At 42.4% G+C, this 22804-nt stretch overlaps 1 protein-coding gene across 2 annotated transcripts in view; it reads left to right on the plus strand.

Annotated features, from left to right (window-relative positions):
- The first annotated feature begins 1127 nt into the window (after nucleotides 1-1127).
- Nucleotides 1128-22804, plus strand: part of CORO1C (coronin 1C) — a 72804-nt gene continuing 51127 nt past the window's right edge. Inside the window, exon 1 of one of the 2 annotated variants that reach the window (XM_040619820.1) lies at nucleotides 1128-1237. The gene's annotated coding sequence lies outside the window, so the exon portion shown is untranslated. Of the gene's footprint in view, nucleotides 1238-2116; nucleotides 2138-22804 lie in introns of those variants that run through there. The other variant, XM_008707638.2, reaches the window with a different exon arrangement.

Below are 22804 nucleotides of genomic sequence, written 5' to 3' on the forward strand. Positions count from 1 at the left end.
GGATGGTAACCACCCCTCCGCAGGTCTGCTTTGTTCATTCAGTTCCTCAGGTCATTTCCCCAAATCTTGGTATTTCAGAGCTTGGTATTTCCAAATGGGGCTCTGGCTAGTAACAGGACGACTTGATGTTAAAGATCAGGAAATTCTGGCCCGAAGAGGTGAAGGGAGCTGACCCAGGACACACAGGCTGACAGCCGCAAAGCTGGAACTCGAATCCGCTGATCTTTGGCCTGGGCGGCCCAGCTATTGAACAAACGGGTGAGGGACTTTGGCGAGCAAAAGGAAGGGAAGAACCCTGTTCCTCACCTGCAAAATAGGGTCAAGACGGGACTTCCTTGTGGAGTGGTGTGGCCCAGCCCAAGAGTAGCCACCCTGTGCTAGGAATGCGACAATGGAAAGTGGAGGGAGGGCGGGAGCGCCAGCAGTCCCCAGAGGTAGTGGTGGGAGGGTGTGATGGGACCAGGGGCGGAACTTCGGAAGGCAGAGGCGGGAGTTCGAGAATTCGGGGCGGGGCTTGGAGATTTACGGGTTTACATAGGCAGTGGGCGAGGCTTGTGATGCCGAGAATCGGGTTGGGGTCCGTGGGTGGGGCTTCTAGCAGCAGGGCAGGGTTTTGTGGCGCCGTTTGGCCAATTCGGAAGCATTGGGAGGGGAGGCGGGCTTAGGGAGCTAGGAGGCCGGGTAAGGGCTTGGATGGGGCAGTGGGCGGGCTCAGAGGAGCTGATGTTTCGGTTTTGAGGGCCTCTGTAAGCATCTTTGAGGAGCCGGGGGATGCGGCCCTGCAGACCCAAGCGGGTCAGTGGGCGGAGCCCTAAGAACGCCGCTCCCGGTTCTGAGGAGCAGCGGGCGTGGCTCGGGAGCGCCCATGGGCGTGGCCCTCCGGCTAGTGGACTAGTGGGCGGTGCGTGTGCTTGGGTACCGCCTTCCTCCGCAGCCCACCGGCATCCTTCGGCGCGACCAGAGGGGGCGCTAACGAGAGTGGGGCGTGGAACGAGGGGTGGGGAGTGGGCTTCCCCTCCCGGAAGTGGGCGTGGCGCGCCGCAGCCCGAGGGCCCTTTGGTTGGGCGCGGCGCGGCGCGGGGGCGGGGCCTGCGTGCGGCGGCGGCGGCCGCGGCTGCTGCCCGCGCCCCTCCCCCGCGCGGCGCTCAGTGCCAGGCGGGAGGCGGCAGCGGTTAGAGGCTTCGCCGGGTTTTGCAGCGGGGACTTCGGCGGCGGCGCCTCAGGCACCTCGGCCCTGGTGAGCAGCGCGCGCCTGGCGGGACCGCTCGGGAGCGAGCCGGCGGGCCGACCGGTCCTCTCAGCATGTGCCGGCGCCGGCTGACAGGAGCCGGCGGGGCGTGGAGCAGGGCCCGGTGGAGGGGAGTGGGCTGTGGTGGGCGCGCGGGGCGCGGACCCTTGGGCCGAGCCCCCCCCACGCCGGCCGGTGTGCAGCGGGTTGGAGCAGGGGCTGCTGCGGGAGGCTCGGGACGGAACCGCTTGGCCTGGGGAGGGTGAACCGGGGTCCCTGTGGGGAGGAAGCTGCCCAGGGGAGGCTTTTGGGGATTTAGAAGCCTCCCGGCAGGGTGAAGAGCCGCGGGTCGGGTGGGGACGGGGCTGCTGGAGGAAGGGTTTTAGGGGTTGGGGACCCGCCTGGCTGGGTGGGGTCGGGGGTGGGGAAGGGCTGTTCGGGGCTGGGGCGCTGAGCCGCGGGGCGCCGGGCCTGGGGGCGGGGTTTGAGCCGCCCCAGGGAGCGAGTGGGTTGGGGGGGTGGGCAGTGGCCGGGCTCACGTGGGGCCAGGGCGAGCTGGGGCCCTGCGTGGGAGGGGCGAGGGCGGCGGTCCAGCCTGAGGGTGGCTGGCTGTGGGTGCGAGGCCAGCTCCGGGCCCTGAAGATCTAGCTCGGGGGTCGGGAAGGGCGGGGCACGGCTAGAACTGGAGTAATGTGGGCGGGGGCAGCTTGGGAAGAGCGCTGAGCGGGGCGGTGGGAGCGGCGGGCTGGGAGGGCCGGGACTGGCGGGGGGTTGGGAGAGGAAGAACGGAGCCGGAACGCTGGAGGGTCGGGGGCTTGGAGCGTCGGAGTGAACCGGGTGATTCAGAGACGTGTTCCCCTAATAGCGGAACAGCTGGCGAGGGACGCAGTCAAAAGGAGCGAGGTGCAGGTGGGGCTCCGCTGCGCCTGAATGACTGGGGATGAGGTCAGATGGAGAGGGTGGAAATGCAGGAACCCAGCTCTCCCGCCTGTCCACACAGGCGCGCACACAGCAGCTAGCCGTCTCTCAAATGATTTGAATGTGTTGGGGGAAGTGGCAGGCTGCAAGGGAGAGCCGAGAAGAAAGGGGCTTCCTCTTGGAGGGAGGCGCTGGCCCTGCCGTCCTTTTTTGGGAGTGTTCAAAGGGTTTTGATCGCTGGAAAAGGAAACGTAGGCTTTACTGCATCGTGGTTTAGAATCACATCCTATATTTGGCCTTAATGTAGGCTGCCCTTGTTTTGTGGTGTCTGAAGTACTTGCTCTACATGTTGCAAACGTGGGATTCGGTGTGAGAAGCAAATTGCAAGTTGTTGTCTTCCCCAGGATAGGAAGATACAAAGGCCTTTCTTCCTTATAAGACATTTAAACAGAATTGAATGTAGTGCGTGTTTTTAAATTGGCCCCGGTGGCCAGTGTCTTTACTTTTGGTAATAGTTATCACAAAATATTAGGCCGTTTTCCCGCTGCCTTCCTGCCTGGGATTACGTTCTAAAACAGTACTTGCAGGGCTCTTAGTCACTCTATATAATAATGCATTTCATTGTCCTTATCTGGCAGAACTCTCTCCTGACACCAGGGCCTGGTAGAATAGACAAAAACATGATGAAGTATAAGCAGTTGCTTTGTACCGTCTGTTCATTTGTGAAGGCAAATAGATATCTGTTTGTATAACTTCACTTTCTGCATTCCCTGTAAAACTGAAGAAGTGGGAGAAATCTGTTTTGGACTTGATTTTTGTATATTTCAGAAAACAAACTTAAAGTAATTTTTTATTTTTTTATTTTTGTTTTTATTTTTTTGAGTGGAGGTACATTTCAGAGTCACAGTGTTTGGCTCTGAAGTCTAGTAGTAACCCTTGGGTCTGAGAGGTTGCATAACTACTTGGGAGAGAAGTGAAATAAAACATTCTCTTGAATGTTAGGCCTCCGTGCAGTGCAATGTTTTGTGGTAGGTGATAGTCATATGTACTGAGGATTGAACAAAGATTGGTATAAAGGTCGGGTCCACACCTTTTTGACAAATGTGCCATATTTGTTTTTGATTATTTGTGGAAGGTACATTGAAGCCTGACGAATTTTAATAGACACATAGCAGTGAGCTCTCACACTGCATACAGTATTGAATTTTTCATGTTCATTTGTTACTTTGCAGATTGTGCTAATGAGCATTTATGTCTGTTACTTTACACAGTTCAGGATTAGATTCAGGGTGACACACAGTACTTTTTTAAACACTGTTGGATTTTTTGGTTTACATTTTATGTTTAATGCACCTGTCACTTTTGGGATCCACCCCAACCATGATGAGGAGAGTCACTCCAATATCTGTGAAATGGAATGTTCAAAAGGATAAGTTACCAGTTCTCAGTTATGTAACTGGGAATGGCAAATTATTTCTTAATACTTTGATTTGTCACAAACTGGTGCTTTAGAAACAGATTTTTTTTTTAAGGTTGTATTTATTTATTTGTCGGAGAGAGAGAGAGAGCACACAAGCAGGGGGAGCAGCAGGCAGAGGGAGAAGCAGGCTCCCCACTAAGCAGGAAGCTGGACCTGGGGCTCGATCCCAGAACGCGGGGATCGTGACCTGAGCCGAAGGCAGACGCTCAACGGACTGAGCCACCAAGGAGCCCCTAGAAACAGATATGATTAACTGGGCTGTTTCGCCTTTGAGTTTTTCAGAGGTGGAACAGTAATAAATTTGGGTGTCTCTTTCATAGCAGGGTACAAATCCATGTTTGTTTTCCATTTGGTGGCTTCTCTGTGTTATCCTGTTTCTGAGTTATAAAACCTCTTTTTTGACACTTCTCTGTCTTTTCCAACTTAAGGTGTCTTTTCTGTATTAAAACGTGGAAATCCTCATGAATATTTCAGTATGACCTAGTACCTAGAATCTTAAGTAATAGAATCTCTCTGGGTTTTCTTTGCCCTAGTTTGGATCCTTTAAAATGAGTGAACAAGGTTCTATACTTTTTGAGAGCTTATTTATATTTCAGTAATGCATAATGGAATCTTTTTTTTGTTTTATAACTACTTTTGGGGATATAATTCACATACCATACAGTTCACCCATCTAAAGTATACAATTCAGTGGTTTTTATTATATTCACGGAGTTTTGCAGTCATCACCACATTTTTAGAACATTTTCATCAGTCCAAAAAGAAACCCCATACCTGTTAGCGGTCCTTCAACCCCCCTATTCTCCACCCTCCACTGCTCTAGGCAGCCACTAATCTATTTTCTGGCTCTGTGAATTTGCCTATTTTGGACATTTCATACAAATGGGATCATTCAGTATATGGTCTTTCATGTCTTTTATAAGTTTAAGTGTTTTCAAGGTTTATTTATGTTGTAGCATGCATCAGTACTATATCCTTTTTTAATGGTCAAATAATATTCCATTGTATGGATATACCATGTTTTGTTTATCCATTCTTCAGCTGATGGACATTTGGGTGTCTTGTACAAGTTTCTGCGTGGACGTGTTTTCATTTCTCTTGGGACTTGCTGGGTCAAATTGGTTACTCTGTGTTTAACTGTTAGAGGAACTGCCAGACTGTTTTCCAGAGCAGCTTCATTTTACAATTCCACCAGAATAGTATAAAGGTTTCAGTTTCTCCACATCCTTGTCAACAGTTATTCTCTTACTTTTTGACTCTGGCCATCCTAGTGGGTGTGAAGCAGTATCTCATTGTGGTTTTGATTTGCATTTCCCTGATGGCAAATGATGTCCAGCGTTTTCTGAAGTAATTAGCAGACAGTTGTATATTTTCTCTGAAGAAATCTATTTAGATGCTTTTCTTCTTTTTAAATTGATTATCCTTTTATTGTTATGAGTTACTTATATATTCTAGATTATATAGTATCTTATCAGATGTATCATTTACAAAATTTTTCTCCAATTCTGTGAGTTACTTTTTCACTTTCTTGATGGTATCCTTTGAAGCACAAAAGTTTTTAATTTTGGTGAAGTCCAATTTATGCATAATGAGAGTCAGTTGATAATGGAGTTAGAATTTACTTAGAGCTTGGGTGTCTGGATGGCTCAGTTGGTTAAGCATCTGCCTTTGGCTCAGCTCATGATCTTAGGGTCCTGGGATTGAGCCCCTTCAGGCTCCCTGCTCAGCTGGGAGCCTGCTTCTCCCTCCCCTGTGCCCCTCCTTCTGCTTGTGCTCTTGCTGTCTCTCTCTCAAATAAATAAACAAAATCTTAAAAAAAAAAAGTTACTTAGACCTTAAATCACATCCTCATCAATATTTTGGTTCTATAAATTAAAAACCAAACGTGAAAGGGTTAGGGAAAGATTTAAATTAGTTCTAGATCATAAAGGGTTCATGAGGAACATGCCCTTCCCCTTTTTAAATCCTCTGCTGGCTTCCCACCTCCTGTCTGTGGTTAAACTTCAGGCTTCTTCACGTGGTTGTGGATCAAGGTGTCTCTGATTTCAGCTTGCCTCATCTCTCACTACTCTCCTTCCTATGTTTTCATCGCTGTTGCCACTTCCTGAAACTTCCTTGCCTTCAGATCTTCTTAGGATGAACTTACTAGTTACCCCCAATCTGCTGAATCCCACTTGTCCTTTGGAATCCTCCATGAAACCTTCCTCAACCCTGCAGGCCGACATGGTCCCTGTCTTCACACCTCAGACATTCATCAATACTGTCTGCTACAGGGAACTGGACCCGAACTTGAGCTTACTGTCTGAAAGGGCCTTCCATAGAAGGCAGAATGTGAGAGTGAAGTTCCTATGGGAGGCAGACACAGCGTGGTCTCGAGCGCCTTTTGGGTTATTTGCTGAATGAAGGGTTATCGAAGTTAACTGGAAAGATCTTGAGGTCAGTGGGTTTCTCTGATGATTATTGACATCTTTGTTGCCTGTGTGAAAGTAACAGGAAGTACAGGGTTATCCCCCTCTGTCTTTCTGGCACCTAAGTCCAGCTCTTGCCAAAAATTGTTCAGATGTAAAACCGAGCATTTGAAACATTTTCCTGAGGGCAGAACCTTCTCATCCAGGTTCTTTCCCCCTAATGAACAGTGATGACTGGTGCACAGCCTTCTCAGTAGGACAGACGGTCAGGGAACGGTTTTAGTTTGGTGTGATTTAGTCACACCAAACGCAGCAAGCCAGCCCTGATGGTCCTGAGTCAGTCAGTACTGGAACCTCCCTCCGTACACCTGATGACGGGTGTAAACTGGGTTTTCAGGGCACGCGCCTTCTTGCCTTTCATTCTTTGGTTCATGCTCTCTTGCTTCTCTCAGAGCATCTGACTCTAGTAGTCTTTAGTTATGTTTTGTGCTCCTGTGTTCACTCTTAATAGTTTCATTGAAAATACTCCACTTAGTATCTTTTTGTTTTTTAAGATTTATTTATTTTGGAGAGAGGGAGAGAGAGAAACTAAGGCAGACTCCATGCTGAGCACAGATCCTGATGTGGGGCTCAACCTCACGACCCCAAGATCATGACCTGAGCTGAAAACAAGAATCGGACGCTCAACTGACTGAGCCACCCAGGTGTGCCCCCGGTTAGTATCGTCTTGAGAATTAGGAGAAACTGGTTGGCTGTTTGGGAACATTTCTCTTTTTGTGTTCACTGAAGTCGTTGGATTATGGTTAGGTAGTAAAGAAAAGAAAAATAAATTTCAAATTTCTTCATCCCTTCAGACTTAATGAGCCATCCCTACCTTTTGTAGTTTCTTGCTCTAAGAGAGTCTTATATTTAGAGAAACTGAGGCAATGAAAGGTGCAGGCCTTCAGAGCTAGACTGAGCTGGGTTTCACTCTTGGCTCCACTTCTTAATAGCTGTGACTGCCAGTTATCCCACCTCCCTGAGCCTGTTTTCTGTAGGGATGTTAATGGTGTCTGGCTGGGCTACCTGAGTAGACCATGAGTAAATTTGTATTTCCTCTGTCATCATTCTTAATGTCTGTTAATGAATGGAACTGGGGAGAATCAAATAGGGTAAGTTTAATACATTTTATTTCTGAAATTAAGCTATTAATATGGATTCCCACTCCGACCTCAGCATTTTAGACTTCTAATCAAAGTTGAATTACTGAAGAGAGGGAAAATGTCTAATTTTAGATTAGGAAGGTAATACTAAAGATGAGGCAGGATTTTGTTTTATTTTGTTTTTGCCTTCTATCCGAATTAGAAATGTCTGTTTAGACAAGCTTCTCTTATTCAGGCCTCCTTTGTATTCAGTCTGTCTGTCTATCTGACGGAAAAATGTTTAGTTCCTGGAAAAGATGGATATCTTTTTAGCGTTTGGAAGGAGATTGCGCTGTGGTGCCTGAGACCCTCATCTGGTTATAATGTGAATGGCAGTGTTGTGGAAAACTAACATTTGGGAAAGAGCCTCAGTAGCTACATGGGATGTTAAACTGGGCCTGTCATTTGAATTTCACATTAATAACAAAAATGGTTCCTCCTGTTTGCCACAGTAAAGAGAAATTAAGTCAAATTAATGCAAAGGTCAGAGTGAGAGAAAGTGGAATACAGATCGGTATAGGGAGGCTTATATTTTGTATGACTGAAGGCAATAATTTCACAATACATATCCTCCCCCTTTGGCCATGAAATTGCCTACATTAATTTTTTTAAAAAATTATGAAAATGGATCATACATAGCACCAGTATCTCACCTCCTTTTTAAGAATATATCATTGTAGGGTGTTTGGGCGATTATTTCTCAAGTCCAGAGGTCCTCATTCTTTTTTTTTTTTTTTTTAAGATTTTATTTATTTATTTGTCAGAGCTCAAGAGAGCAGAAGCAGGGGAAGCAGCAGGCAGAGGGAGAGGGAGAGGGAGAAGCAGGCTCTCCGCTGAGCAGAGAGCTCGATGTGGGCTCCATCCCAGGACCCTGGGATCATGACTTGAGCGGAAGGCAGCTGCTTAACCGACTGAGCCACCTAGGTGCCCCCAGAGGTCTTCACTCTTGACTATCCATGAGGATCAGCTATAGACCTTTATAAATACATCTGCTTGGGCTTGTGCTCCCTGGTGATTCTGAATCACAGCCAGAGTGGAAAGTACCTTGTTGGTCTATTCCTCCTCTTACAGTTGAAGGGACTGTTGTCATAGGAGCATGAGAGACTTGCCCAAGATCTGCAACGTAACTGTTCCACCCCCCCTCCCCCAGCTGCCTTCCACCTCCTTAGATGTGTCTTGTGAAATTCATTTTTAGAGTTGGTTGTGTCAATCTATAGTGTCTTGAATTTTTTTTTTTTTACAGTGTGAACCTGATGTACTTTCTCTTTTTAGTCCTTGACCGCATGCACCAGTTCCCTCTTAACCTTCCACCACGGTCTTTTGCCAGATCTCACAGAGTTTGCCTCTTCAGTTTATCACCACTATCCGTAGTTTGTACCAATGTTTGTGCGTTTTCTCACATCTTTAGATTGTGCGTGTATTTTACACTATGAAGCTTGGTCCAGATTTTCAGGTTTTTTTAGATGAACTTAAAAATACACTGAATCTCTTGGATAAGCTTTTGGTAGATTCGATTTCTTAGTTTAAATGTAAAAAATTTTTTATTTCCTCAATCTTATAATCTGACCATTAGTAAACAGTGGTTGTAGGTATTTATCTCAAGAGTTTCAAAGACCAATTAGTATTGCAAAGGTGGCTTTGCATTGCGTCTTGCCAGAATAATCGGCACCATTAGGCCGTATGCATATGGAGACGCTAATTTTGATAGGAGCAAGGCTCTGGGGTACTGGAACTACACAGATTGTAACAGGCATAGTGAAAACCCTTTAGGATTAGCAGAAGTTGATCACAGCTTCATAGTGTGGTCATTCTGGTTCCATGGAACCAAGACAGACTGGGAACCTGGGCACAGGGCAGTTTGCTGCAAGAGCCTTTTTTGTGCCATGGTGGGGTCAGATGTGTGTTCCCATTTTCTGAGAACTGCTGAGGTCTTCATCCTGAATGAACAGAGCTGTAGTTTTTCAGTTTTGTGAAAGGCCATAAACACATGTGGGAAAGGAAGTGTTGGGAGAGTGCAGCCTTTGAGGGGGTATTTTCCACTCTTGATATTGTAGGGGTTCTTGACAGAATTCACAAGCACCTCCTTCTTAGGACAAATGCTTAATCACCATTGTTTGCTTACTTCACATGAAAGATACTTAAATTCCTTTTCATAATGGTCAAGCATTCTTTTCCAGTTAAAGATTCTAATTCCTTTCATTCTTAGGAACTTAAAGAATTGAGGCTGACTTACAAATGTAAAAACTCAGATGGTGCATGAGTGTGACTGAAAAACACATGTAAACTTGAGATATCTTCTCCCTTAAGCAGAAGGATTTATTGGGAGACCCATCAGTTTACAAGCTAGGTGGTGAATTAATTTTGTGGTTAGTAGTGTCTTTAGCTTAACATTGTCATCCTAGTTTTTCTTGGCAAGCAAGGGAGGGGTCTCAGCCAACGAGTGCCGGCTGTAGCTCTGAGTGCCGGCCGTAGCTCTTCGGGTGGTATTTAATAAGATGCCTGTTGTCTGTTTTAGAAATAGAGTAATCTTAGGCTTTCTCTCTTATCTGAGCCATTGCTGCTTCAGAGTGCTATTATAGGAAAAGTTAATCTAACTTCTAACCGTTTTTGGTTCTTTTAGTACCCTGAGAGTTTCATTTTGTTCTTAGACCATATAGATATACCTTGCCTGCACTGGGCTGAAATTGTCAAGTGGAACAAATAATGCCTATCGCCTGCAAAGGATGGTTGTGAACCATGTGGTTTTCGAAGCCTGAATGGTTGAGAGCCCAGATACAGTTTCTGTTTTGCAGGCACTGTGTACATTGAGTCCTCAACCCGGAACTGGGTTGTGTTCCAAAGCTGAACTCGGTTATTTGGAACTCAGATGGCATTTGTAGTATAGATTTGGTATTATAAGTGGTGGGTGAGTTCCCAGCCTAGACTGAAGAAATCTGTTTAATTTGCAGCACAGGTTTTTCACCTTTTAATGGTGATAGTGGAGTCCTGTGAAACAGAGGGAAGGAACCATGTTCTACCCCCACCAGTCTGTGCTGGCGTATGGTGGCCTCCTGCCCCGGCAGCCCTCAACGGGCTTCATCCTCCTTTCTTCATTTGAAGCTTCTACTCCCCTGGTTAAGCTGATCTCCTTTAAATAGTAAAGCACATGGTTCAAATTCATTTCTGCTAATGTGTTCCTGGATGGCCACAGTCACTGTTAATCAGTGCTAGGATGACAATGAGCTTTAATTATATTATTTTCCTCACATCCCTTTACCCTCTCAGAGGTACAATATTAATATTTTTATTGTTGTTAATTATTATTATTATTATTTTTTTAGAGACAGAGAGTGCAGAGCGGGGAGAGGGAGAGAGAATCTTAAGCAGGTTCCACACTGAGCTCAGAGCCACACTCGGTGCTTGATCTCATGACCCTGAGATCATGACCTGAGCTGAAATCAAGAGTCAGATGCTTAATCAACTGACCCACCCAGGCACCCCTATATTAATACTTTTAAAAAGGAATATTCCTATTAATAGATCATCTCTCTGAAATTTTGGCATTCGGTCAGCCCAACAAGGTTTCAAGGGGAAAGTTGAACCTAAGGCGTGTGGAATCAGGGAGAGCCCATATAAAGAGGCTAGCTCTGATACCTGGAATAGGGAAGAAGCCTTGCCTGATTTTGAAAGGTTCTTCCTGTTACCTCTAAAACAGTTAATCTGCTAAGTTTTTCGAATATTCATGATCCCTTTTTTTTCTCTTTCCTTTTGGATACCACTCTTGAAAGGGTGTTAAGTTTTAGCAGTGACTTGGTTTCTTTGACCTTTGAGAAGTGGATTAGGGCAGAGTAATGGCTGTAAATTGGGTTGGCTTGTACTGGCCAGAGCTAGGCGCTGATCTCTGTATTTCTATTCCCTTATAAACTCATATCAGAAAGCACCTTCTTCCTTCAAACAATGAGAAATAATTGACCTCTCTTTTTTGTTGTTGCCTCTTTGAAGGGTTTGGATTGTCTGGTTTCCAAGAACTCATTCAAACATTTTTATGTATAAAGTATTTTATTTGCTTTTACAATGTGTAATAGTGGGGCGCCTGGGTGGCACAGTGGTTAAGCATCTGCCTTCGGCTCAGGGCGTGATCCCGGCGTTGTGGGATCGAGCCCCACATCGGGCTCCTCCGCTGTGAGCCTGCTTCTTCCTCTCCCACTCTCCCTGCTTGTGTTCCCTATCTCGCTGGCTGTCTCTATCTCTGTCAAATAAATAAAATCTTTAAAAAAAATGTGTAATAGTATAAAAAATATGTTACAAGCTTCCTCTAGCCCTCAAGTGTACAATTCCTTTTATTTTTTTTAAGTAATATCTACGCCTAATGTGGGGCTCAAACGTATAACCCTGAGATCAAGAGTCATGTCTCTACTGACAGAGCCAGCCAGGTGCCCCTCAAGTGTATAATTCTCGATACTGAATTCTGTGTGGGGACTGAGCTCCATGGGAGTTGAGAGGACAAGGTGTTGGAGAGTCAGTATCTATGGGACATGGGGTTGAGGCCCTAAGGGTGTATAAAATAGCACTTGGCCGATTTGGAACAGGTGTAGTAGAGGAGGAGGAGTGTAAGATGGATAGTGGAAATAGCCCAGATTGTGGGAAGTCATGATAATAGAATATATATTCTATGTATGTAAAATATAAATATAGTTTAGATATGGAGTTATAAAGGTAGATGAAAATGTAATTTGTGGGTGTCACTAGTGTTAATGATTCCTCCGCTAATATGAATTATATTTTGGGTTAAATGAGTAGAAATTTAAAAATAAATATCTGTATGGAATTATTTTTCAGTTTGTGAAAGTGAACACTAATACCGCTATCTTTCACATTCCTTGAAGGCAGAGAATATGGTACATTTTCCGTGCCTCTATCCTCAGCATGCTGCCTGGCACACAGTAGGTGTCCAATAAATGTTAGTTGAATAATTGAACTTCAGTTTTATGTGATACACTTGTGATAGAGATGGTCAGTCTTTCCATTTTACTAGAAGATGAAAGTAATGAAGGGGACTTTTCTGTGTAGAAGGATTACTAATTGTGAACATTTGCTTATTAAATTATTTAACAGTAATCCAACCCCATAATTTTTATTATAAATACTGTAAACAGTGTGTGCGTTTGTGTACATGTTTAGTTATTGAAACATGTTTTATTTGTAAAGCACATTTTGGAGCTCTGGTTGTTTAAAGCATGAATTCTGATGAAAAACAGGGTGACATTACATATTGGTACTTCATTGCAAATTTACTTAACTGACTTCTTGAATAAGTTGAAAATATTGGTAGCTTCGCGTTTTTAGGTCTTTGTTTTGTAGTTTGGTTAGCAGCTTTGACTTTGGAAGCAATTGAAGTAACATCCCAGTGGAAGCATGCTTTCATCTTGTGAGTTTTTGCTAAAGTGGACAGGAGAAAAACCATAATTTGTATCAAGATGAGGAAAACATTGAGCTTCCCTTTCCTGTCTTTCTCCTCTCAAGTTTCTTATCCTTTAATGCATTGACTGCCTGTTAAGTGTCCCCAGTGGATCCTGAGGGGCCTCCAGGCCAGCCCTAGGGGTATCATGGGACACCTGTCAGCCCTATTCAGGGGCTCCTGGGTTCCAAGGTTTTATGAATTCATTTGACTTGAGAAATTGACAAGAACTGGGTAAATTAAGATAGGGCAAATTGTGTACTATTCCAGCTGTTGAATCATTTGGGGGTTCATTTGTGTGTTATTAAAATTTGAGAAACCATAGGCTTTGGTTTATATTGTATTAGTGATGCATGATCACAAAAAATGTGTTTTGTAATTGTGATATGTGATCACAAAGAATTGTTTTGTAGTTGTGATAAGTGATCATAAGAATTGTTCTGTAGGGGCACCTGACTGGCTCAGTTGGTAGAGCATGTGACTCTCTCTCTCTCTTTTTTTTTTTTTTAATAGAGAAAGGGAGAGCAAGAGAGGGCGCGCCCGCACAGGGAGGTGGGGAGGGAGAGGAAGAGAGAGAATCTTAAGCAGGCTCCACGCCCAGCATGGAGCCGCTGTGGCTCAGTTTCACAACCCTGAGATCCTGACCTGAGCAGAAATTGGGTCAGACACTTAACTGATCGAGCTGCCTAGGCATCTGGAGCAATCCACTCTTGTTCTCATAGTCACGAGTTCAACAGCACATTGGGCATTGAGCCTACATTTAAAAAAAAAAAAGTTTTATAATTGCATTTATGTGTGTGTGTGTATTTCTTGGCAGTTTTTAGAGATTACTATTAACTATAAATGTAGGTTTTTTGCTTGTCTGTTATAAATGCAGTCTTTTAAAAGAGTATTAGGGATAGGAAGCCCCCTGATCCTTATGTTAGTCTTCTAGTCAAAATGCTTTAAAGAGGATTCTTCCTACTTTCTTTTGAGGCATATAGTATTTCTCTTTTGGTTGTATTATGCAGTCCAATTAATTTAACATAAAGAATTGACTGATTGTCTTTGCAATTCTTCATACAGTATGGAAGGAAAATAAATTTGGGGGATTGTGTTACAGTTTTGCCAGCTAAGGCTACTAAAATTTTGCTTCTTGTAATAGAATATTCACTCCCAAAATACTTAGCCCAACTGTTTCCTCCTCAAAGAGGGCTTTATTTGTTTGTCTCACTTCCCTGGAGGTATTTTCATTTTATTGGTGAAATGGTATGTATGATGTTTTTTCCTCAAGAACCGAGGTCTTTGGAACGTAGTGGGTGGTGGGAAAGTATTTATTTGGTAGTAACTGGATTTTCCTTAGTAAAGTTACATTCTTCCTGTTTCTTGTACTTTGTTGTAGATATTGACATTCTGTGGGTTTTTTGTCCCCTACTCCTTTTGAAGAGAGGTGTGCAGATAAGGAAATAGTTTGTATTTTTACCAGAAAGGATCAGACAAAATGATTTGCCCTAAGGTGGTAAGATTTTAAGAGGTATACTTTTCTATTTCTATAGGATGTCTGAAAATTCTGGAGACATAGATTTATATTTAAACAGTGTTAATTTCGTTTTGAAATCACTTGCTCAATATGTTTACCTTCAAGCTCTGGGTATGTCTGTGGGCAGAGTACCTTAATTTTAAAGCCTTTTTTTAAGCCTCTTTTTTTTTTTTTAAGATTTTATTTATTTGTCAGAGAGAGACCGAGAGCATAAGCCGGAGGAGAGGCAGGCAGAGGGAGAAGCAGGCTCCCTGCTGAGCAGGGAGCCCGATGCGGGGCTCGATCCCAGGACTCTGGGATCACACGCCCTGAGCCGAAGGCAGACGCTTAACGACTGAGCCACTGAGGCGCGCCCCCCCCTTTTTTTAAGATTTTATTTATTTGTCAGAGAGAGACCGAGAGCATAAGCCGGAGGAGAGGCAGGCAGAGGGAGAAGCAGGCTCCCTGCTGAGCAAGGAGCCCTATGTGGGACTCTATCCCAGGACCCTGGGATCATGACCTGAGCCGAAGGCAGATGCTTAACCGACTGAGCCACCCAGATGTCCCGAGAGAAGGCTCTTTGAAGCTACTACTGAGAGGTGGTTCTTTGCCCTGGCTATTGACTCCCTCTGTGTGCACTTCTGCATCCCAACATTTGTCACAGCAGCACATTAATGTTAGTGTGATTATTTGATTATGATGTGTGTCTTCCAGCAGATTGTAAGCTGCATGAGAGCTAGGGCCAGGTCTCCTTGCTCAGCGTTGTGTCTGCCATGTCTTGGATAATGCCAACCACATGATCGAAGCTCAGTAAATATTTGAATAAATGAATGATGAATGACAAGGATTAAAGACCTACTCAGCATTCATAGTTGAGTGTATGTGTTGTATTTATAACCCTGTGAGTGCTAGTAACTAATGGAGTTCTCAGTGAATTGTGTGTCTTTATAGGGGGTTGTGGACTGGATCCCAATGAAATGAGCATTTCGTATCAAGTTGTAGGCTTCAGAGTACAGTAGGATCCCTAGAATAATAACATGGTGGTTGCCCATTTTGTAGATGAAGAAACCAACAACCGTAGGACAAAAATGATTTAGTGGTTGAGTGACTGTGTCAGGGTAAACTTGTGTCTTGCACCTAAGCCAGACTTTTCCCACTCTATCTCACTGTTCCCTTGAAACATTGTCAGGAGCATAGGTTTAGTCACTGCCCAGGGTATAGGGTATTAAAAAGTGAAGACAAATTCTTCAGTGAAAGGTGATTACTTTGTTTTTTGACATTGCTAGTTTTGCCTATGACTACCTTATGAAGATCTTCATAAAAATGTCTTTAAAACCCCCCCGAAAGATCTGGGAATCCAGTAATTTCATTTCCTGGTACAAGTATATTGGCAAAGAATTATTAAAATTTTATTCCAAGAGTAACTCCATCTGATTAAGTGGTAGAAACAGACTTAGCAAGTTTGAACACTCATACCGTGTGCTTTTTACCGGTTGTTGATAAGAGACAGTAGGTCATCGGTATAGAAAGAGTATTTCGAAACACATTCATCATTAATTTTTAAGTGAGATTGCTGGGTCAGTCATGTCTGTAAAAGTTCTACAGTTGATATGAGAACTCTTGGGATTAATTTGGCTCTTTGATGAGAAGAGTTTCGGCCTCTGAGACTAGTCTCCTGTGGTACGTTTGAGGGAGATGGTGCAGCCTCTGAATCTGATCCCAGTGTTCCCCGGGCAGGTAGGGCCTGCCTCTCTGTCTCTGTGTTGGAAGTTTCTTACGCAATTCTTCTTCAAAGCTCCAGGGATGGGGAGAGGTGGTTGTGTTTATGAAGATGCTGGCGATAAGCACCAAATTGGGAGAATACAAGGAATAGCAAACACGTCATCCTTGCACATGATCGCAGGAAAAAAATCTGCTCTTATTTTGATAGTGCAGTAACAAAAATATATTTCTGTCATCGAAGAGCCAGAGATGACCCCTGAAAACTTATAATCTCATGTTTTAACACCTGTAAAATTTCTGTAATGTCATTATTATTTATTATATTTTAAGTGAGTTACAGGCCCTATTAGGGCATCTTTTAGTTGATAAAGGGTTGCTCTTTAATTCAAGTGTGAGAGTTAATTTGAAGATTTTTATTTTTTGCATTTAGGATCTTTATGTTGCTATTTTGCTGTTTATGTGCTGATTTCATTTTTAAAATTTGGGCTTTGTTGAGATGTAGTATGACATGAAATTGTGAGATGTTTGAAGTGTACCTTGTGGTGATTTGATTTACGTTCTATAGCTCATTTCATTTCTCATCAGACTTCATTTTTAGCAGTCATTTTCATGGCTTCACATTCTATTCCAAATCATCAGTGAGTGTTGTCACCATCAGGAGTCCCTAGCTTCTCTCTGGAACAGGTTCATAAAATGACTACAAAATTGCAAAAGGTAAAAGTAAGAATTCTTTTCTTGGAAAGCTTTAAAAAGTATAAACCTGTTCATTATACCTCACCTTTTAGAAATTGTCCTTGATATATACATTTCTAGCTTTTTATGCATGTCCTTTGTGCTATTCTTAAACAAGAGAGAGCATAGTCCTCTGGCATGAAGCCTAAGGGTTTTCAATCAGAAGTAAAGGTTTGCTTCCTTTGGCATGTTTAATGCTGCTTGTCTCTGTCTTTAAATGTTTACAGCCAGTTTCTGTGTTTTATAAAATGTGAGCAGAATGCAATTTCATATTTAAAATGGCACAAACAGGCCAAGTGGAACCATGAACTGTGGAGGCAGCACCCCCACAGAAGAGCTCTGAGTGGCATTGTTGGCTGACGTGGGAAAGCCAAATTGTATGTATGATGGGGAGTTTATCATCGAAAAAGTATGAAAGTTCAGGGGGCGGGAAGTGGAACTGCCCTGTACTTTGTGGTTCAAGGTCATTGTGTCTCTCTAGAAGTCTTTTATCTTTGGGCAAGTCCCATAATGTTTCTGTGCGGAAAATGAAGGGCCTGGGATTGATGAGCTTTGGAACCTTTTCCACTCCAGGCTTCTGTGAGGATCGAGCCTGGAGTGGAAAAGGTTCTTGGTGGATCTTACTTGTGTTTTCTTTTTTTTCATTCCTGAAAAGATTTAAAAACTAAAATGATAATGGGTCATTGAATTGAAACAAAGTACATTTATAATTGATGCTTCCTTGGCATTTTGCCTGTTACCTGGATGAATAATGGTAATGGGATGAAACTACTTGGAAGGCAGGAATGAGGGTGATTTCCCCCCTGTGTTCTTACCATTCTCGATGTCATAATAAATTGAACCAACATCAAGGCTGTTCCATACTTGCAGTCAGTTGTCTTAAGTGGTCAGCTGTTTTTCAAGGGAAAAAAACCAAACATTTTTTTTCCCAGCACCTCAGCGTCATCGGTGGAGACCGCATCTCTTTTAGCTGTTGCTGCTGTGTAGGAGGTCTGTTGTGTGTCTGTCTGTTGTGCTTTATAAGAAACGTTGTATGTGATCTTTTTTCTTCTTTTTTAAAACAACTTCTATTAAAGTAGGTAAATTAGACATATTTTTTCCTTGGAATGTGTCATATATGAATCCGTTAATTGAGGAATTGGATGCAGTTAAAATGATTTGTTAGATGAATTCGAGTGTCACTGGTAGATTTTAAGAAAATTCATAACAGCTCAGCCATCTCATGTCCAGAAATGATGAATGTTGAATTTTTGTATTTAATCGGAGCACCTCCCATATTTGCTTTGGGTGTCTGCTCTCTTGTGAATGTGTATTCTACATAGGCTTACAAATTCCATTTCCAGCTTAAAAGCAATTTTAACTGTCTGTATTGCCATCTAAATAGCTGATTTTAGGGTGTTTGTTTCCTCATCCACGATCTTGTCATTTTCTTTTAAAAAATGCATCCGATCTCTCCCACATTGAAAAGTGCCTGCCATTAAGGCAACAACTTAGAGGGAACACGTTCTTTCCCTGTTGGGACATTCTCGAGTCTTCCTGCGGTTGCTGCTGGCAAGGGAGCACTCTGTGAGCACTGGGGTAATTGATGCTCTGGAATAGTCTCCGTAAATGTGCTGGGCAGGATTTTGCTACTAGTAGGGGTTTTCCTGTATGTGTTCCTAGCAGGATGTGTTTCCTTTCATATGAACCATAGAAATACATCTGCTGGAATCTTTAAACAGATAACTTCTCAATAAACAGGAAAATGTCAAAATTGTGGTCATTTTTTATGAGATTGATGGAAGTAGAGAGAATAGAGAAAATGTAGTAACATTTACTCAGGTGTTTTTAGTGTATTTTATTTGGTACCATTACAGTATAAACACCCTGTCTTGTCTACATTTTTTCGTCCTAACACCCAACACATTTCTTGTATGGCCTATGAAATAAATTTTCTAGGTATAACTTGGCAGTACCTTAAGACTTGACACTCTCCTTGAGGTTGAAGATTATTAACTGACTGTAAGATGCAAGTTTTATTCTGAGTATGACTTTTTGCAAACTTTCCTCTGACACTTATAAGTTTGGAGCACCTGGCTGGCTCAGTTGGTACATTATGCAACTCTTGATCTCAGGGTTGTGAGTTCAAGCCCCATGTTTGGTATGGAGATTACTTTTAAAAATAAAATCTTTAAAAATAAATCCCTAAACCATAGAGATAGACCTTATTTTTAACAGCTTGTTCTTGTTTAAGATGATCACCCAACATGTAAAGAAAATTTTTTTTTGTTTCCTAAGATGTGCTGTTAAGTATTATCAACTCATTAGAAATCTTTGTGGAAATGTAAATTTGTGCAGCCATTATGGAAAGAAAATGGAATGTAAATTTGCGTAGCCACTAGTATGGAGGCTCCTCAAAAAATTGATATTACCGTATGATCCAGTAATTCCACTTCTCGGTGTTTATCCAAAGGAAATGAAATGACTATCCTGAAAAGATATATGTACCCTCATGTTCATTATAGCATTATTTATAGGGGTGCCTGGGTGGCTCAGTCGTTAAGCGTCTGCCTTCGGCTCAGGGCATGATCCCGGGGTGCTGGGATCGAGCCCCACATCAGGCTCCTCTGTGGGAGCCTGCTTCTTCCGCTCCCACTCCCCCTGCTTGTGTTCCCTCTCTCGCTGGCTGTCTCTATCTCTGTCAAATAAATAAATAAAATCTTAAAAAAAAAAAAAAGCATTATTTATAATAGCAAGAATTGGAAACAACCTGTGTCCTTCAATAGATGAATTGATAAAGAAGATGTGGTATGTATATGTATGTGTGTGTGTATATGTATATACACACACACATACGCATACCACATCTCTATCAATTCATCTGTTGAATATATATATATACATACACACATATATAAAACATGTATGTATGGATATAAATATGCATGTGTATACATATATATACATATATATATGAGAGAATATTGTTCAGTCATAAAAAGAAATTCACCATCTGTGACAACATGGATGGATCTTAAGGGTATTATGCTAAGTGAAATGAGTGAGACAGAGAAAGACAAATACTGTATGATATCACTTACATATTTTTAAAGATTTATTTATTTTAGAGAGAGTGTACACATGGAGGTGGGAGGAGCAGAGGGACAGGGAGAGAGAGAATCTCAAGCCGACTCCACTGAGCGCAGAGCCTGATGTGGGGCTCACTCTCATGACCCTGAGATCTTGAGCTGAGATCAAGAATCAGATGCCTAACTGACTGAGCCACCCAGATGCCCCCACTTATGTGGTTTAAAACAACAACAACAAAACAGAACTCATAGAAACAGAACAGAACTGGGGGAAGGGAGGTGGCTGAAATGGGTGAAGGTGATCAAAATGTACAGACTTCCAATTACAAGATAAGTAAGTGCAACCACAGGAAAGATTTAAGAAATTAAAAAAAAATAAATTTATTATGGTAGTCACTAGACAGTCAAGTCCTTGATCTTAATCCTCTTTCCTGGCTTTCAGTATTACCTGGGGACTTACATCATTACAGGTGACTGCCCATGTTGCTGAAGTTTCAGGGATGCCTGGGTGGCTCAGTCGGTTTAGCATGACCTGCCTTTGGCCCAGATCATGATGCCAGGGTGCTGGGATCGAGTCCTGTGTCAGGCTCCCTGCTCAGCAGGGAGTCTGCTTCTCCATCTGTCTACCCCTCCCCTCTGCTTGTGATCTCTCTCTCTCTCTCATGCTCTTTCTCTCTCAAATAAATAAGTAAATCTTTAAAAATAAAATAAAGTAGGTGTTTCAACTGAATCCCAGAGAGAGCATTTCATAGTTGAGCCTCTGCTGTCAACATGTTCTCATGTCTTTCAAAGACATCAGTTTTTATTACAATGAAAACCATTTTAGGATAGTCCCAGTCTTGTTAGAAATGTGGGTAGAATGAGAAGTTTCATACTAAAAGGCCTTAGGTAAGGTTTGTAATTCCTACATTTTGTGGAAATTAAAAACCGTGTTGCATTTTCTCACATCTGAAGTCAATTTATTTTGAAATTTGTAAACATTTCTTTCTTTGATTTGCTTAATGAATGACTTATTGCTGCATCTTCTCGCTCTACTGCTGTTGATGATCCTACAACTGCAAAGAAAAGGCCCTACGCATTTTTAAGAATTTGTACTTGAAAGACCAAAAGAGCAAGCAACTTCTTCAAGGTTGAACTCTGGCAAGAAATTTAGAATTATCCTTAGTACCTCCTTGGACTTTGTCTGTTGTATTAGTTTAGGATTTTTTCATTTATTCTTTTTAATTTAATTGAAAATTAGATTTCTTTATAAAGTGTTTTAGTTTTAGGGGATACTTTAACTGTATAGTTTAGGGTAAGATTATTTAATAGAAGAACTAAGATTGGCTGATAATGACATCTTAATTTGGAAATTCATAGCTTAGCATTTAAAAAAACAGTGAAACACTAATGCCATTTGATAATGCAGGGGAGTTGAGAAGTTGAGATAGATCTTATTTTTTCCTTTGGGGGGAAATTGAAGTGTAATAAATACTGTACTAAGGTAGGAGAACATAAAATTTTGTAAAGGGTCCATGATAACTGATGCTAGTTCTCTTATGTGAAAGTTACACTCTTGGACCATAATCAGTAGGGGATTGATTGGCCCTTTTCCCCTCAGGCAGGGAAACCTATAATGGGACTCTTCAATAATGATTGCTAACATTTATCGAGCAGTGCTTACTATGCTTCAGAGTCTATGCTAGGTACTTTGCGGATATTTTAAAAAACAGCTTTGTTGAGATACACAGTTGATCCTTGAACAACATGGAGGTTAGGGGCACTGATCCCTTGCTCAGTCAAAAATCTGTATATAACTTCTGACTTCCCAAAAACTTAACTACTAATAGCCTACTGTTGACTGGAAGCTTTACTGATAGCATAAGCAGTCAACACATATTTTGTATGTTATATGATATATTCTGTATTCTTACAGTAGAGTAAGCTAGAGAAAAGAAAGTGTTACTAAGAAAATCATAAGGAAGAGGAAATACACTTACAGTCCTGTACTATATTTATTTTAAAAAAATCTGCAAGTGTACCCATGCAGTTGAAACCCATGTTGTTCAAGGGTCAACTGTAATTCACACACCATACTTTTCGCCCATTTAAAGCATACAGTTCAATGGTTTTTAGTATACATATTGATAAATACATGCAGCTATCACCACAGTTGATTTTAGAACATTTTCATCACTTCAGAAAGAAACCCTGTACTTGTTAGCTGTAACCTTTTATTCCCCTGTTGTCATCTCCCTTCCCCATCCCCCTCCAAACAATCACTAATTTACTTTCTTTATCTGTCAATTTGCCTGTTCTGGACTTTCCTATGAATGGAATCATAATATGTAGAATTTTGTGATTTACTCACCATAATATTTTCAAGGTTCCTCCAAGTTGTAGTGTGTATTACTACTTCATTCCTTTTTATGGCTGAATAATATTTCATTGTATGAGTATGCCACATTTTGTTTTCCCATTCATTTAATGAGTATCCAACCTATGGGTTGTTCCTTCCCTTTGGCTATTGTGAATATGCTGCCAAGAACATTCACATAACAAATATTTGTTTGAATACCTGTTTTCAGTTCTTTGGGGTGTATTTCTGGGAGTGGATTTGTGGGTCATATGGTAACTGTTTAATCACTTAAAAAACTGTGAGACTGCTTTCCAGAATAGCTCTGCCATTTGATACTCCGCTAGTAGTGTATGAGGGTTCTGATTTCTCTGCGACCTCATCAACACCTGTTATTCTCCGACTTTTTGATTCTAGCCATCTTAGTGATCATGAAGTGGTATTTCTTTGTGGTTGTGATTTACATTTCCATAATGACTAATGATGTCCAGTATCTTTTCATGTGCTTATTGGACATTTATTTATTTATTTTTCAAGATTTTATTTATTTATTTGACAGAGAGAGAGAGAGACAGCCAGCGAGAGAGGGAACACAAGCAGGGGGAGCAGGAAAGGAAGAAGCAGGCTCCCAGCGGAGGAGCCTGATGTGGGGCTCGATCCCCGCACCCCGGGATCACGCCCTGAGCCGAAGGCAGATGCTTAACGACTGAGCCACCCAGGCGCCCCTACATTTGTATATCTTCTTTGGAAAAATATCTATTCAAGTTCTTTGATTCCGTTTAAATTGGATTATTTGT

The sequence above is a fragment of the Ursus maritimus genome, unplaced genomic scaffold (genome assembly GCF_017311325.1).
Source record: "Ursus maritimus isolate PB19 unplaced genomic scaffold, ASM1731132v1 scaffold_33, whole genome shotgun sequence".
Lineage (NCBI taxonomy): Eukaryota > Metazoa > Chordata > Mammalia > Carnivora > Ursidae > Ursus > Ursus maritimus.